The 16442-nt window shown below is 46.5% G+C and overlaps 1 pseudogene; it reads right to left on the reverse strand.

Annotated features, from left to right (window-relative positions):
- LOC133465503 (uncharacterized) overlaps positions 1 to 16240 on the reverse strand; it is an 84508-nt pseudogene extending 68268 nt beyond the window's left edge.
- Between the last annotated feature and the right edge of the window lie 202 nt (positions 16241 to 16442).

The raw sequence follows: 16442 nt of genomic DNA on the forward strand, positions 1-16442 counted from the left end.
TGCTCAATACTTGGTTGGCGCACCTTTGGCAGAAATTCCAGCCTCAAGTCTTTTTGAATATGATGCCACAATCATGGCACAATTATCTTTGGGCAGTTTTACCAATTCCTCTTTGCAGCACTTTTCAAGCTTCATCAGGTTAGATGGGGAGTGTTGGCGCAAAGCCATTTTCAGATCTCTCCAGAGATCTTGAATTGGATTCAAGCCTGGCTGGGTCACTCAAGGACGTACACAGTCGTCCTGAAGCCAATCCTTTGATATCTTGGCTGTGCGCTTAGGGCCGTTTTCCTGCTGAAAGATGAACTGTTGCCCCAGTCTGAGGTCAAGAGCGCTCTGGAGCACGTATTCATCCTTGATATCTCTGTACATTGTCTCATTCATCTTCCCCTCAACCCGGTCAAGTTTCCCAATTCCTGGTGCCAAAAACATCCCACAGCGTGAGGCTACCACCACCATGCTTCATTGTAGGGATGGTATTTGCCAGGTGATGAGTGGTGCCTGGTTTCCTCCATGAATCAGGTCTGACTCCTTTATAATACAGATATGATTGGTACATTGGTCCATAGATGGTTGTCCTTCTGGTAAGTCCTCTTTACCAGTTGTCATTAATTGCAACATTGTTACTCCGGTGCCAGATTCAGGGCCACCAAATGTAGCAATATTTTAATTGTACACGAGAAAGGACACCTCTTTAACTATTATGTCATTTCTGTGCAAAGTAACACATTAAACAGGCATGATAATACAATCAAACGTGATGATTGTGTCTACAGCAAAGCATGGTGAGAAACACCACCTCGTTTTCTTTTTGGAAGTAGGAAGAGGTAATGACACACAAAGTACAAATCTCATAATGCAGCGTAAGGATAGGTTGCCTGGAATCATTCTGTTGCTCTGTCTATTTGGAGCTTAATAGTTATCGACCTTTGGGAGCACAAATCTTTGTGGGGAGCTGTTCTCTGTGAGGAACATTATAAAAACATCACCTAACCAGATGAACACCTGCAGTACATACTGAGAATCTTTACAACATAGAACTTTACCACAAACATAAATGAACTTGTTCCCAAGAAAAGATACCAATTATCCAGCTCTGACAAAATGGCGTAAGAGTAAAATAACTTGAAAGTTTTGATTTAAAATTCATTTTATTTTCTATTTTCAGTTGTGGGTTTTTTTTTGGTTTTGCAATTTGAATCATTTTAACATATGCAGAAGAGTCTCTGCTAGGATGAAGGGCAAAGTTTATAAAATAGTGGTGAGGCCAGCCATGATGTACGGATTAGAGACAGTGGCACTGAAGAGACAACAGGAAGCAGAGCTGGAGGTGGCGGAAATGAAAATGTTGAGGTTCGCTCTTGGAGTGACCAGGTTGGATAAAATTAGAAATGAGCTCATCAGAGGGACAGCCAAGGTTCGATGTTTTGGAGACAAAGTTAGAGAGAGCAGACTTCAATGGTTTGGACACGTCCAGAGGAGAAATAGTGAGTATATTGGTAGAAGGATGATGAGGATGGAGCTGCCAGGCAAGAGAGCTAGAGGAAGACCAAAGAGAAGGTTGATGGATGTCGTGAGGGAAGACATGATGGCAGTTGGTGTTCGAGAGGAGGATGCAAGAGATAGGCTTACATGGAAAAGGATGACGCGCTGTGGCGACCCCTAACGGGACAAGCCGAAAGGAAAAGAAGAAGTTATGCAGAGCATATGCATAGTTTAAGATACTTTAAGGTTAAGTTGATTTATTTGGAAATAATATCACATCTTGTCCATTTCGATTCACATTTAAGTTCAAATCACAAAACGCAACTGGCTGGTGACCCAACCAGGGTATAGTCCGCCTTTTCGCCTCAGCTGGGCTAGGCTCAAGCTCCCTGCCACCCTGAATAGATGAATAGATGAAAAAATAGACAAATGGATTGATGGATTATGTTCAAAACATGATTTGTTTCCTGTTCAGCCCACAACCTATAGTGTGCTTTACGTTTTGCCCCCCTGTGCGGTCGAGTTTGATATATTGAAAGGTAATTTAAGCAAATTTGTTATTTCAGAAGTGTGTATAAAACTGGTAGCCTTTCACATTAATCAGTAGATTAGTACATTTCTCAATGAGCACCAGCCAAACAGATAGATGGGCTGTGCTGGATAAGACGATCAGGTGTTCTGCAAGTGGCCTGCGACATCATCTGACCTAACTCCTTGTAACATCTTTCTTTATAGAGCAACGTTTATGTACCCTCATTTCCTGCAACCCCGATGAGCTGAAAAATTGTACCACTGAAGCATTGCCCATGGGATATGCTGCAGAGAGTGGACAGAGGTAGACGATTGCATCGATGTTTGCAGAGTAACCAGAGGGCAGCACATAGAGTGTCTATAATGCTTGCCTTTACCACATGAAAGCAAAGGAGGCAGAACCTGGTGGGGGGGAGGTTGGGGCATGTGCCCCCCTTTTTTTACCCAATGTTTCCCTATGTGTGTGATGTGCCCATTTGCTTGGCCATAATACCCTTTTTCAGGAATGGACATTTTCTATCAGCACTTCACCCCCCGACGACGATCTGCATTGTACAATAAATGCACTAAAGCAAATTAGAACCACTTGAAACACTTAGGTCAGCGGGGCTTCAAGCGTTATTAAGATTCCTACATAGTTTCTAGGCAGGACATGCCCACTGCAACATGACTGGCTCCTGCGTCGCGGGAAGGGCAGGTTACACAGATGTAACGAGATGTCCATACCAAACATGTAACACATTTGTACGAAATAAAAACTAATATGTTTGTTATGGTTAGGTTTAGGGTTAGGGTTGGGTCTTAACGCGGTTTAGGATGGGTTAAGGTTAGGATTAAGGTGGGTTAGGGTTATTGGGAAACAAATAACGCCGACACACTTCAGGTACATCTTTTTCCTTCTGGAAGAAGTAGGACATGTTTTAGAGGGATAAAACAGCCAATTATAGTGCAGCGACATGTGTCCTGGAGTGAGAAATATTGGAGCAGCGCTTCTCCTGCCTAAAAAGACTATGTGGGAATCCTAATAACGCCTCCCTGAAACAAATGCTGTACCCCCTCAAAAAAAAACTGTGCGATCGCACTTGCTTCGTCTAGTCTCCTCCCCTTCGTGCTATGTATCGGCTATCTGATCTACTGTCTGCAGAGGGACTCTAGATTTGACCACACAAAGTAATTTATTGTTCAAGGAAATAGTTAAACTTTATAATTGAAGTGCCTTAAACATTTATTGCATGCATTTGTATAATGGTAGTGTTTGAGTAGTCTAATTTGCGCATAGACTGTGCTGTTGATAGTGAACCTGCTGCTGTTTGGCAATCATCAAGCTAGAGTCCGCCATCGAAAGTGGTGCAATTTTGAGTTTTAGATTAAGAGTGTCAACCGGAAGCGCTCTGTTGCTGCTTAAATATTTCTGGGTCCAATCCAACTCGGATTGGGACAGAATACTCAGGTCATGACAAACCCAGCGACTACCCAAGCGCTGAGGGAAGCGCTCCCCCACCAGGGCGCCCACATTTGCAGACAAGACAAAGCCCTCCGCGAAATCATGGACTCATTAAACACTCTCACACAACAAGTATCCCTCCTGTCTTCCCAGAGCCACTTCAGCAATCGACCTGTGAGTATTCTTCCCGAGAGCAAAACAACAACTCAAGGACGAACTCGCAACCAGGGACGAACCCACCTCCCTCGAGAATTTGATTTCCATAGCCATTCAACTTGACAACCCCCTCCGAGAGAGAGCTCGTGAGCGAGGAACAAGGACGCTCCACTCACGGAGGCTGCGCCTCCTACCGCTCCGCCGCACACTGAACCTCCGGACTCCTCCTCTTCACCCCTCACTGGACCAGAGGAGCCAATGCAATTAGGCAGGACCCGTTTAGACCTCCAGGAACGACAGCACCGCGTCACTCAGAAATTATGCATCTATTGTGGACAGCCTGGTCATTTTATTGCCACCTGCACACTCAAGCCAAAAGACCGGGCTCACCACGACCTGAGAGTGTCGTGCTGAGCCAAACCAACACGTCCCAAAGCGCTCCCTCCTGTATGACTGTTCCTGCATGCATTCTTGGTCCCGTTCACAACACACCAGTCTGTGCCCTTATTGACTCCGGCGCCGATGACAACTTCATCCATGAGGGCTTGGTGTGTCCGCTCCAGCTTCCCCTTGAGCCACACCGTTTTCCTATGAAGGTTACGGCCCTGGACGGGCCACTCATCTCCCCTGTCACCCACCAAACTGCACCATTCACCGCAAAACACTTAAATTAAGACGACACTTGTCCTCGGCATCCCGTGGCTCAAACAACACAACCCTGCCATAGATTGGACCCATCTGTCTATCACTGGTTGGAGTCACTTCTGTCATTCCCACTGTCTCTTTTCGGCCATCCCGTCCTCCACCACACCTAAGCCACTAGTAGCACCTACCGATCTCTCCCGGGTCCCAGAAGATTACCACGATCACTCCCCCGTATTCAGCAAGGACCTAGCCATCTCTCTCCCCCCCACCCCCCAGCACCCCTATGATTGCGCCATTGACCTCTTGCCAGGAGCCCCTCTTCCCTCCAGCCGCCTCATTAATCTCTCCCGTCCCGAAAAAGAGGTGATGGAAAGTTATATTATGTTATGACTCCCTTGCTTCTGGACTCATCCGGCCCGCTTCTTCCCCCGTGAGGGCGGGCTTCTTTTTCGTGAAAAAGAAAGATACCACTCTTCGCCCCTGCATTGATTTCCGAGGCCTCAATGACATCACGGTTAAAAACTAAGCACCACTGCCCCTTATTGACCCCTCTTTTGAACCCCTCTACGACACCCAAATTTTCAAAAAATTGGATTTACGCAACGCATACCATCTCATCCGCATCAGAGGAGGGGACGAATGGAAGTTGACTTTCAATACCCCCCTTGGACACTTCGAGTACCATGTCATGCCGTTTGGATTAACCAACGCCCCTGCCGTTTTTCAAACCTTCATCAATGACGTCCTCCGTGACATGCTGAACCGGTTCGTTTTGTCTATCTTGACGACATACTCATCTTCTCCCGCTCCCCTGAAGAACATCGCCAAAATGCTAATTCCCCCTCTCCTCCGTTCACTTCTTGGGATACGTCATTGCAAAAGGACAATTACAACCCGACCGAGCAAAGACCCAAGCAGTCATCAACTGGCCCATTTCCTCCACCCGCAAGGAGCTCCAACACTTTCTTGGTTTCGCAAATTTCTATCGACGTTTCATCCGTGACTACAGCAAGGTTGCCGTACCTGTCACCAGTCTCACCTCTACTAGCTCACCTTGCCACTGGACCCCTGCTGCATCGCAAGCATTCAAACGTCTCAAAGAACTGTTCCCCAGTGGTCCCATACTGCGACACCCTGACCCCTACCTCCAGTTCGTGGTGGAGGTTGATGCGTCTGACACGGGAGCCAGAGCCGTCCTCTCCCAGCAGGACCCAGGCTCCCGAACACTTCATTCTTGTGCCTTTTTCTCCCGTCGCCTGTCCACACCCGAGCGAAATTATGATGTCGGAAACCGTGAGCTGCTAGCCATCGTTTGGGCCCTAGAGGAGTGGAGACACTGGTTGGAGGGAACCGTTACACCCTTTATAATATGGACTGACCACAAGAACCTGGCTTATCTCCATTCCGCCAAGCGACTTAATCCCCGGCAAACTCGTTGGGCTTTATTTCTTAGGCAGTTCAATTTCTGCCTCTCCTTCCGCCCTGGTTCACGCAATGGCAAGCCTGATGCCCTCTCCCGGATGTATGCACACCCCTCCAGCCCAACTGAACCAGAACCCATCCTCCCTTCCTCGTGCTTCATTGGAGCGGCCATTTGGAAAATCGAACAGGTGGTGAAAGAAGCTGAGAAGACTCACCCAGATCCATAGACCGGGCCTCCCAACCGAATTTGTACCCGATTCCGCACGCTCTGACGTCCTTCAGTGGGCCCACAACTCCAAGGTCACCTGTCATCCCGGCATCACCAGCACCATCCATTTTACACTTCTGGTGGCCCAGTCTAGCCAAGGACACCTGTGAGTTTGTTCTAGCCTGCTACGTCTGTGCCTGAGGTAAGGCCTCACATCAACACCCAGCTGATCTGCTGCACCCCTTACCCATTCCGACCCACCCTTGGTCCCACATCTCCCTGGACTTACTTCCATCTTAAGGTAACACCATCATCCTCACCATTATTGACCGGTTCTCCAACTATGTTCACAATGTACCTCTTCCCAAATTTCCCTCTTGCCTTTGAGACTGCTAACCTTCTTGTCCTCCACGTGTTCAGACTTCATGGTATTCCGTTTGAGATAGTATTGGACTGGGGTCCTCAGTTTTCATCCCAGGTCTGGAAAGAGATCTGCAAGGCGGTGGGCGCAGCAGCCAGTTTGTCTTTCGGCTCCCATCCCCAAACCAACAGCCACACGGGGCGGGCAAATCAAAACATGGAATATGCTCTTGCTCTTTGTTGCGTTGCTGCTCGCCACCCTGCCTTCTGGTGCACCTTGCTCCCAGGGGTGGAATATGCCCACAACTCCCTCACCAGCTCTGCCACAGGTATGACTCCCTTTATGGCATGTTATGGTTTCCAACCTCCATTGTTGAAAGATCAGGAGCATACAGTGTTGGTTCCTGCGGTGAAGGAGCATCTTCAACGGGTCCAGTCGATGTGGAAGGACGTCAGGGCTGCTTTAACTCGGTCGATGGAGAAAAATAAGCAGCTGGCGGATCGTCATCGATCTCCTACTCCGGAATACAAGGTGGGTCAGACGGTTTGGCTCTCCTCCCGTGACCTTCCACTCCAAACAGAATCCCGTAAGTTTACTCCTCGCTGCATTGGTCCATTCCCTATCACCAAAATCATTAATGCCACTTTGGTTCAGTTAAAACTCCCTCAATCCCTCAAAATCCATCCATTCCACATGTCTATGTTTAAACCGGTGTCTCGCCACCGCCACGGTGCCGCGGCGCAGACAAGAGGTGAGGATTTCCTTTTCTATACCTATGACTCTATTATGGTTAGTATGCACTGGGGAGTAGGAAAAAAATACCCACACAGTACTTCTTCAGTAGTGTCGTCTGTACTTTTGTCTGTATGATAAGTCAACAGACAAAGCGAAGACTTGCTGTGCGGCGTGTTATAACGCTACTCGAGCGAGGGGCACACAATACTGCATACTATGGAAAAGCTTGTGCCGTGTCACTGAAACATATATGAATATATAATACGTAGAGTCGTGCTAAAAGATATTGGGTGATTGGACTTGATTAGGAAAGCCACACCCCTGTCTATGAGAATCATGAGCTCAGAGGCACAGATCTGGCCAAGGTTACAAAAAGAATTCTGCTGCACTTAAGTTTCCTAAGAGCAAAGTGGCCTCCATAATCCTTCAATGGAAGACGTTTGGGATGACCAGAACCCTTCCTAGAGCTGGCCGTCCGGCCAAACTGAGCAATCGGGGAGAAGAGCCTTGGTGAGAGAGGTAAAGAAGAACCCAAAGATCATTGTGGCTGAGCTCCAGAGATGCAATGGGAGAAAGTTCTAGAAATTCAACCATCACTGCAGCCCTCCACCAGTCGGGGCTTTATGGCAGAGAGGCACGACGGAAGCCTCTCCTTAGTGCAAGACACATGAATGCCTGCATGGAGTTTGCTAAAAAAAAACACCTGAAGGACTCCAAGATGGTGAGAAATAAGATTCTCTGGTCTGATGAGACCAAGATAGGATTTTTTGGCCTTAATCTTAAGCGTAATGTGTGGAAAAACCAGGCACTGCTCATCACCTATCCAATACAGTCCCAACAGTGAAGGATGGTGGTGGCAGCATCATGCTGTGGGGTGTTTTTCAGCTGCAGGGACAGGACCACTGGTTGCAATCGAAGGAAAGATGAATGTGGCCAAGTACAGGGATATCCTGGACGAAAACCTTCTCCAGAGTGCTCAAGACCTGAGACTGGGCCGAAGGTTCACCTTCCAACAAGGCAATGACCCTAAGCACACAGCTAAACTAACGAAGGAGTGGCTTCAGAACAACTCCGTGACTGTTCTTGAATGGACCAGCATGAGCCCTGACTTAAACCCAATTCAGCATCTCTGGAGAGACCTGAAAATGGCTGCCCACCAACGTTCACCATCCAACCTGACAGAACAGGAGACGATCTGCAAGGAGGCATGGCAGAGGATCCCCAAATTCAGGTGTGAAAAACTTTTTGCATCATTCCCAAAAAGACTCATGGCTGTATTAGCTCTAAATGGTGCTTCTACTAAATACTGAGCAAAGGCTCTGAATACTTATGGCTGTGTGATATTTCAGATTTTCTTTTTTTAACAAATCTGCTAAAATTTAAACAATTCCGTTTTTTTTTTCTGTCAATATGGGGTGCTGTGTCTATATTAATGAGTGGGTGGGGGGGGGGGGGGATTAACTCAAATGATTTTAGCAAATGGCTGCAATATAACAAAGAGTGAACAACTTAAGGGGTCTCAAAACCTTCTTTACCCACTGTAAAAACAATGCAAATATGAATTTGCACTGACCCCATAACATCTTTGTCATCTCACCTTTAACATTTGTCTGTGACTCACCGACTGACCCTCGTACTCCAAGGTTTTTTGTGGTATGACTGTAACCATCCTACGACCCTCGACTGTACTCACCCGATTGTGTTCTTTCCTTTCTCCAGTGTTCCTCCCGTGCATTTATCGCCTCGCTGCCTGCTCCAGCCGCGCCGCCAAGCCACTCCACCTGCTCACATTCCCGCTTCCTGCTCGCTCCTTATCCTGCCAGTCCACCACCCTACCTCGGATATCCCTACCCTGTTCAACCTGCAATAAACTATTCAAAATCTACTCCCTCCGCCTCAGTCTGCACTTGGTTCCAATCCAACTCGCATTGTGACAGAATAGAATAGAATAGAATGCCTTTTATTGTCACCAAACAAAGACAGCGTGTACTTACTGACCCTATGTGTCCTTGCCTATTTGGACTTTTTTTCTTCTTCTCTCTTAGACAACAACACCTACACAACTAAACACATATTTTATGCACGAAGAGACAGGTAGTGTATAAATGGAAAAAAACTGAAGGAGAAAAAGTCACACTAATTTTTAATTTGCAAGTATTTTCACGAGTGCCCTATAAAGGGTTAATCTATTTAATTTGGGAATTTTTTTTGTAGTTCTGTGTTTGTGTATTATTGTTATTCAGGCAGTCCAGTTCACGTGATTTGTGCATGGGTGGTAACGCCACAGTGGCTGGAGGAGCGAAACTTGAATGCAGTTGATAGAAGATCGTGTGTGTACACTGTACAGGATTGTAAATATGTTCGGCTCTGTGATTTAATGACAAGTAAGTAGCTACAAACAAGTACACATGTATAAGTGCCCTGTTAACAGTAGCCACGCCGTGTGTGTTATTAGTGTTTTACCCAACATTAAGTAGTGAAAGATGCCGTGTAGAAATCACTAAGTTAGCGGCCGAATAAATATATGTTAATAAATAAATATACCAAAGTAAAAAATATGCTGTCACATGATGCCATTTAACTTTTCTGCCTGCCCCCTCTAGTATGTATTCCTAGAACTGGGCCTGTCGGTCGCTAAATGAACCAAATGCTGATTTAAATTAACAAAAAAGAGACTTCTTCATGGAACCCTTCTCTCTTTCGCATTGTGCGACTTCTTTATGGGTTATATTTTTGTAACTTAGTCTCACAGTAAACATATACAATGATATAACATTTTAAAAAATGTATCTTACTTAATCCAAAGAATATTCAACTCCCATTGGAAGGAGCAATGTGTTTATAAAGCTTGCCTTCAACTGCTATCTCAAAAGACGAGGAAGCCTCCCTTTGCAGCAGCACCAGAGTCAATAAATTAGCTCAATGGAAGAGATGAAGGCATATGGTGTCTGCAGAGTTACTAGCTCTCTTTACAAGTCATCCATTTTCATTTAGAACGAACCACTGGAGTGAGACGCTCTCACAACCGACACATCTGCCTCAGTTATATTTCAAGAGGAGGCATGAAAACAGAATGATTTAGAAAAGAAATTACATTCTGACACATTCTGAGGGATGCATTGCACTACTTTGCCATCAACAGTCACTGATCTGTGATAAAAAGCCTAAACCAGGTCCAAAACTCCAAGAGTCCAGTTCATTCCCTGACAGAGAACCTTGCATCAAAACACCAGACAACAGATTACAAAAGATCCCTCTTTTTGTCCCTGGTCTTTTTTTGTTTTAATTTCAAGATCTGCATCCTTTACTACAGATCATCCTCACCCCTCCTTACCTATTTGGAGGGCACTAAGGGCATTCTACCTTGTGGTGCCACTGGGTCACCTTGCAGGTCCAGCTGAGGTATTAAGAGATTAAGGCGCAGCAGCTCACCCCCTGGAAAGTTCTAGTCTGTGGTGCATAGCCACATGCTCGCACCTTAATTGGCTGTGGTGCCAGTAAGTGTCCCGCCGTTACCAAGCCGTGGGCCGGTCAGGGGTCAGCTCTGTTGTGTCAACCCTCCTGTCAGCCTGAAGGTCAGCGCTGTAGACCAGGATGACAGGACGAGAAAAAGATCAGGCGCACAGTTTCAAGGTGGAGCAGGAAAGTAGAAAATAAAGGTTTGTGGCCTCCATTCTTCCATTCATCATGTTGGAGTTTCTTGTGGAGTCAGCAGTGCGATGGAGTCGCCATACTGGAACAAGAATGCAGGAGTTTTAGTGATTGAAATATGAGAGAAAAAGAAGATGGAAATACTGGCAGCTTTCAGCTGCATTGCATACTTTGGTGCAAAGATTGTATATAATGAGAGACAAAGAAGAAGAAATATCAAGGCCCACTGGGGACAAAAGAAACCCTCCCGAAAAGGCAAATCTTCCTCCACAAAGTTGCACATCTAAAACGGTAAAGAACTTACATTTTTCTCCCAGGTAGCTTGTGTCTGAGGCGGAGCGCAATGGTTGAGTTAAGCTGCTTTCTGCACGGATATAGACAGGTGGAAAACTGGAGGCGTTTTCTTGAATGAGATTTAATTTTGTTGGGTCAAGGCCTTTTCAAGATGTTAATTAAAATGTGATATCACACTCGAGCTTTCCCACCATCTTTAACAGAAACTAGTTTGGAAGCAGGGGTCAATGATGCTCTTACTTTGCTCATCAGTATGCTTTTAGCTCCCTTGATATTGTAGATGGTCTTTTCATTACACTGATGTTCTCCAAGGTGTGCAAGTGCTTCCAATTCTTAATGGATTCCACATTTTCTCCTGCAATCTTGTTTCAAGAATGTGGAACATTTGATGAGACCATGGTTATGTTTGCAGAGATGTCGATATTTTTGACACGGCCCCACTGAAGGCAGCACTAACAATGGACACAGCCTTCTGTATAGCATTTCTTATGGCTTCAATGCAAAGAGCTATATTGGGAATAAGAAACAAAAAGAATAAGACATGAACAGTATCTTTATTATTGTAATTATTGTATATACCGAAGGTTAGAATACAGTATATGTTTGAGTTAATACATATGCAAATGAGTAAGGATTACCGATAAAAAAGATGGATGATGGATATTCTGCTTGTCAATATTGATGATGATTTAAAAAATATTGAAATGCCCCTAATGCTAATACCCTTTATCATGAAATCTGAATTGTTGGAGGGATGCAGAATGTCGCAGAAGCATCAAGTATACATATATTTAGAATTTTTTTTTATCACTGTACTCTATATATCATCCGTCAACAGTTTGGGCAAGGAATTAAACATTAAGAAGCATATCCTTGTCAGTGATCACGATTGAGTTGACATTTGTGTAAATGTAACCTCACTGTACCACAAACATGCGCATGTTACTTTGAGGTGAGAAAGCTGTCAAACACTGAAGTGTGGCACAAATTGCACACGTAACTGCTTGAAACACTATTTGTTTGGATTGGCAAACTATGAATTTTAAAAGGTTTGAGCTCCAACATTAAAATATCTCTGTGAAAATGATGGGAAAAACTGCTCGCAGGAGAGTTAATGCCTTTTATCTGGAATAATATCACTGAACTGGGAAAAATATGATGGAAAAAAAAAATCTGCTACCACTACCAGCAGCTTCACATCCATCTTTACCCACACTAACAGATTGGATTACACTCTTTATACATGAGTAACAGCCTTTAATTAACGATTGAAATTAGCGCAAAATGTGTGATGTGCACACACAGCGTAAAGTGCAGCACAGTCAATTCACAATACCTGTCCCAACACTATCTTGCTAATTTGGTCGGGCTAGCATGTGCACACGGCAACATTAAATTTGCAAATTTTGGAGAGAAAATTTGACTGAACTCACCAGTCATATCTCTACTTGTCAATGCAAATAATAGTGTTAGCTTGCCTGGTTCGGATGGGCTTTCCAAAGTGCAATTGCTGTGGAATTCCTATTAGGCCGGGCAAAACCAAAATATTCCGTCAACTTTCCTCTAAGCCACACACTCTCATAGCGGTTACCACATCTGACTCACAGTTGAGGGTTCTAAAACATTTGACCCGTAGTTCTAATGGTGAAAAGTTTGAGAACACGCCCATTTTTTCCATCCATCAATCCATTTTCCATACGGCTTAGCCTCACTAGGGTTACGGGTGTGCTGGCGCCCAGCCCAGCTATCTTTGGGAGAGAGCCTGAACTGGTTGCCAGCCAATCGCAGGACTCATATAAACAAACAACTATCTGCACTCACATTCACACCTAAGGACAAGTTTTCGATGAACCTACCATGCATCTTTTTGGGATGTGGGAGGAAACTGCAGTACCCGGAGAAAAGCCATGCATCCATGGGGCCCGGCCGGGCACAGCTCGAAATGGTAATGTTGGGTCCCCCTTCCCATGGGCTCACCTCCTGTGGGAGGGGCCATAGGGGTCGGGTGCAGTGCGAGCTGGGTGGTGGCCAAAGGCGGGGACCTTGGCGATCCGACCCCCGGCTACAGAAGCTGGCTCTAGGGACGTGGAATGTCACCTCTCTGGCAGGGAATGAGCCCGAGCTGATGTGTGAGGTCGAGAAGATAGATATAGTCGGACTCGCCTCCACACACATAGCTTGGGCTCTGGTACCAGTCCTCTCGAGAGGGGTTGGACTCTCTTCCACTATGGAGTTGCCCACGGTGAGAGGTGCCAAGTAGGTGTGGGTATACTTATTGCCCCCCGGCTCGGCACCTGTAAGTCGGGGTTCACCCCGGTGGAGGAGAGGGTAGCCTCCCTCCTCCTTCGGGCGGGGGGACGGGTCCTGACTGTTGTTTGTGCCTCTGCACCAAACAGCATTTCAGAGTACCCACCCTTTTTTGAGTCCTTGGAGGGGGTGCTGGAGAGCCCGAGCGGTGTTCTGTTATTGGACTTCTGTGCTCATCACGGATTGTCCCTAACAAACACCATGCTAAAGCATAAGGGTGTCCACACGTGCACTTGACACCAGGACACCCTAGGTCGCAGAACCCCCTGATACGGGCTGTTCGGTCCTTGTACGACCGGAGTCAGAGTTTGGTCCGCATATCCGGCAGTAAGTCGAACTCGTTGGACTACGCCAACTGTTCATAACTTTTATGGACAGAATTCCAAGGTGGAGCCAAGGTATACAGGCGGTCCGGTTTGGTGGCCTCAGTATTGCATCTCTGCTTTTTGCAGATGATGTGGTTCTGTTGGCTTCATCAAGCCGTGAACTCCAACTCTCACTGGAGCAGTTCGCAGCTGAGTGTGAAGCGGCTGGGATGAGAATCAGCACCTTCAAATCTGAGACCATGGTCCTCAGTCGGAAAAGGGGGGCATGCCCTCTCCAGGTCGGGGATGAGATAATGCCCCAAGTGGAGGAGTTCAAGTAGCTTGGGGTCTTGTTCACGAGCGAGGGAAGAATGGAACGGGAGATCGACAGGAGGATCGGTGCAGCGTCTGCAGTGATGCGGACTTTGTATCGGTCCGTTGTGGTAAAGAAAGAGCTAAGCCGAAAGGCGAAGCTCTCAATTTACCGGTCGATCTACCTTCCTACCCTCACCTATAGTCACGAGCTGTGGGTCGTGACCGAAAGAACAAGATTCCGAATACAAGCGGCCGAAATGAGTTTCCTCCTCAGGGTGTCCGGGCTCTCCCTTAGAGATAGAGTGAGAAGATCGGTCATCCGGGAGGATCTCAGAGTAGAGCCGCTGTTCCTCCACATCGAGAGGAGTCAGATGAGGTGCCTGGGGCATCTGATTCGGATGCCTCCCGGACGCCAACCCGGTGAGGTGTTTCGGGGACGTACCACCAGGAGGAGACCCAGGGGATGACCCAGTACACGTTTGACAGACTACGTCTTTCAGTTGGACTGGGAACGCCTCGGGATCCCCCTGGAAGAGCTGGATGAAGTGGCTGGGGAGAGGCAAGTCTGGGCGTTCCCGCTAAAGCTACTGCCCCCGTGACCTGACCTCGGATAAGCGGTAGAAAATGGATGGATGGATGTATGGATGTTTTTTTTTTAACTTAAATAGTTCAAAGTCCAGTGAATAGCTATGCAGTTATGGGAACTGTTGGGAAGAACTTTCTGAAACATATTTGATTTCCAATTTAGAGATAATGCCACAAGTGTGTTCATCTGTTCTATCTGCCCAAGGCGGCTGCTTTAATGTGTCAAAAGTTTGGAATACATTTGGGTTTGTAAATTGATTCCATGATTTCTTTTGTAACCTGATTCCATTATTTATTTTGTAACCTGAATAGTTTATCTGTTCTGTGCTTTCATTTCACAGTGAAATGAGAAATTGAACTGCATAAATTTCAATTTAAAAAAAACTGAAAAAAATGCCTTGGTTCAATAAAGGTTAACTGTTGACAATTATATATGAATGAGCTCAGCTTTTGCATATAGTTCACTCGATGACCTTCATCTTTATTCTACTAGCAGTATTGATATATGCTTCTGGTCAGGTCCATAAATATTAGGACACAATTGTCATCTTTTTGGCTCCAACACCACCACAATGAATTTGAGATTAAATGAACAAGATATGCTTGCTGCAGACTTTTATCTTAAATTTGAGGGTATTTACATCCAAATTAGGTAAATGGTGTAGGAATTACAGTTCGTGTTTCTGTATCCCACTTTTTAAAGATAGCTTTCTACATCATGCTACCATTGCGTATGCTCGAGTGAAGCAAAATTTTAAGCAAAGTTGTAAAAACCCCTAAGTCAGTCACAAACATTATAGCGATATCACTTCCGTGGTACTTCTTGGAGATACTCGTTGCTCCACGAAAATCCTGTCGCGGTGTCTCGTGGAGTGTCCGCCTCTGTTGGCAGAGGAAGGAGGACCCAGGCGGTGGACTTTGTGGAATGATGGCTATGCAGTGTCATGAGCTGCCCTGCAGTACTATTGTTGGAGCGTGGGTGGCGCTTTGCACCCTGTCTCTCTCCCCTGCCCTCTTACTTTCCAGCACCTTCCTCAGCCGTGCACCTGTCACCAATCAGCACTCATTACCACCTGCATTAAAGCCGGCCTGATCCCGGAAATCCTCGCCAGAGTACTGCAGCTTCTTCAGTGGTACAACGGCTCCCCAGTCTCCAAGTAAGCTACGCAATTCCTTTTCCTTGTCCTCAGTGTTTCGTCTGTGTCCCTCGCCGCCAAGCCAGCTGCCAGTCCTCGTCACCACCTGCCACGCATTCTCTGCCTCAACAACCCGCCAGCGCATCTCAAGGACCATTCCCATTTCCCCTTTCAATAAAGTGTTCATCACAACCTCTCAGCCTCCGCCTGCTCTTGGGTCCACTCGCAATCCGTTCGTGACAGAATACTCTGGCCACCTACAGACCCAGCAACCTAAAACATGCACTTACCCTCCAAGGCACCCACATTGAGCGACAGGTTAAAGCTCTTCAAGAGATCATGGAATCCTTAACACTCCTTTACACAGAAAGTCTCCCTCCTTTCTTCAAAAATGCAATCCAACCACCCTTCCGAGCCCGCAGCCTTCGAGCCACCCCGCCTCCCGTACAAGGAACCTCATGACTGTCCGCCCGAGCCCTACTCCAGGGATTTAGGTGCATGTAGCCAGTTTCTACTTAATTGTTGAAAATTTAACAAATAGTCAAACGCACTCGAAAGACTCACCCTGACCCCAAGACCGGCCCTCCGAACCCTCTATTTGTACCAGATTCCGAAGGCTCTGACGTCCTTCAGTGGGCCCATAACTCCGAGCTCATGTGCCATCCCGGCATCACCCGCACTATCCAATTCATTCAGCAACATTTCTGGTGGCCCAGCCTGGTCAAAGACACCCGTAAATTCGTCCAAGTCTGCTCCGTCTGCACCTGAGGGAAGGAGTCACACCTGCCTCCAGCTGGTCTGCTGTGCCCATTACCCATCCTGAGCCGCCCTTGGTCCCACATCGCTTTGGACTTCATCATCGGCC

Source organism: Phyllopteryx taeniolatus, chromosome 1 (assembly GCF_024500385.1).
Source record: "Phyllopteryx taeniolatus isolate TA_2022b chromosome 1, UOR_Ptae_1.2, whole genome shotgun sequence".
NCBI lineage: Eukaryota > Metazoa > Chordata > Actinopteri > Syngnathiformes > Syngnathidae > Phyllopteryx > Phyllopteryx taeniolatus.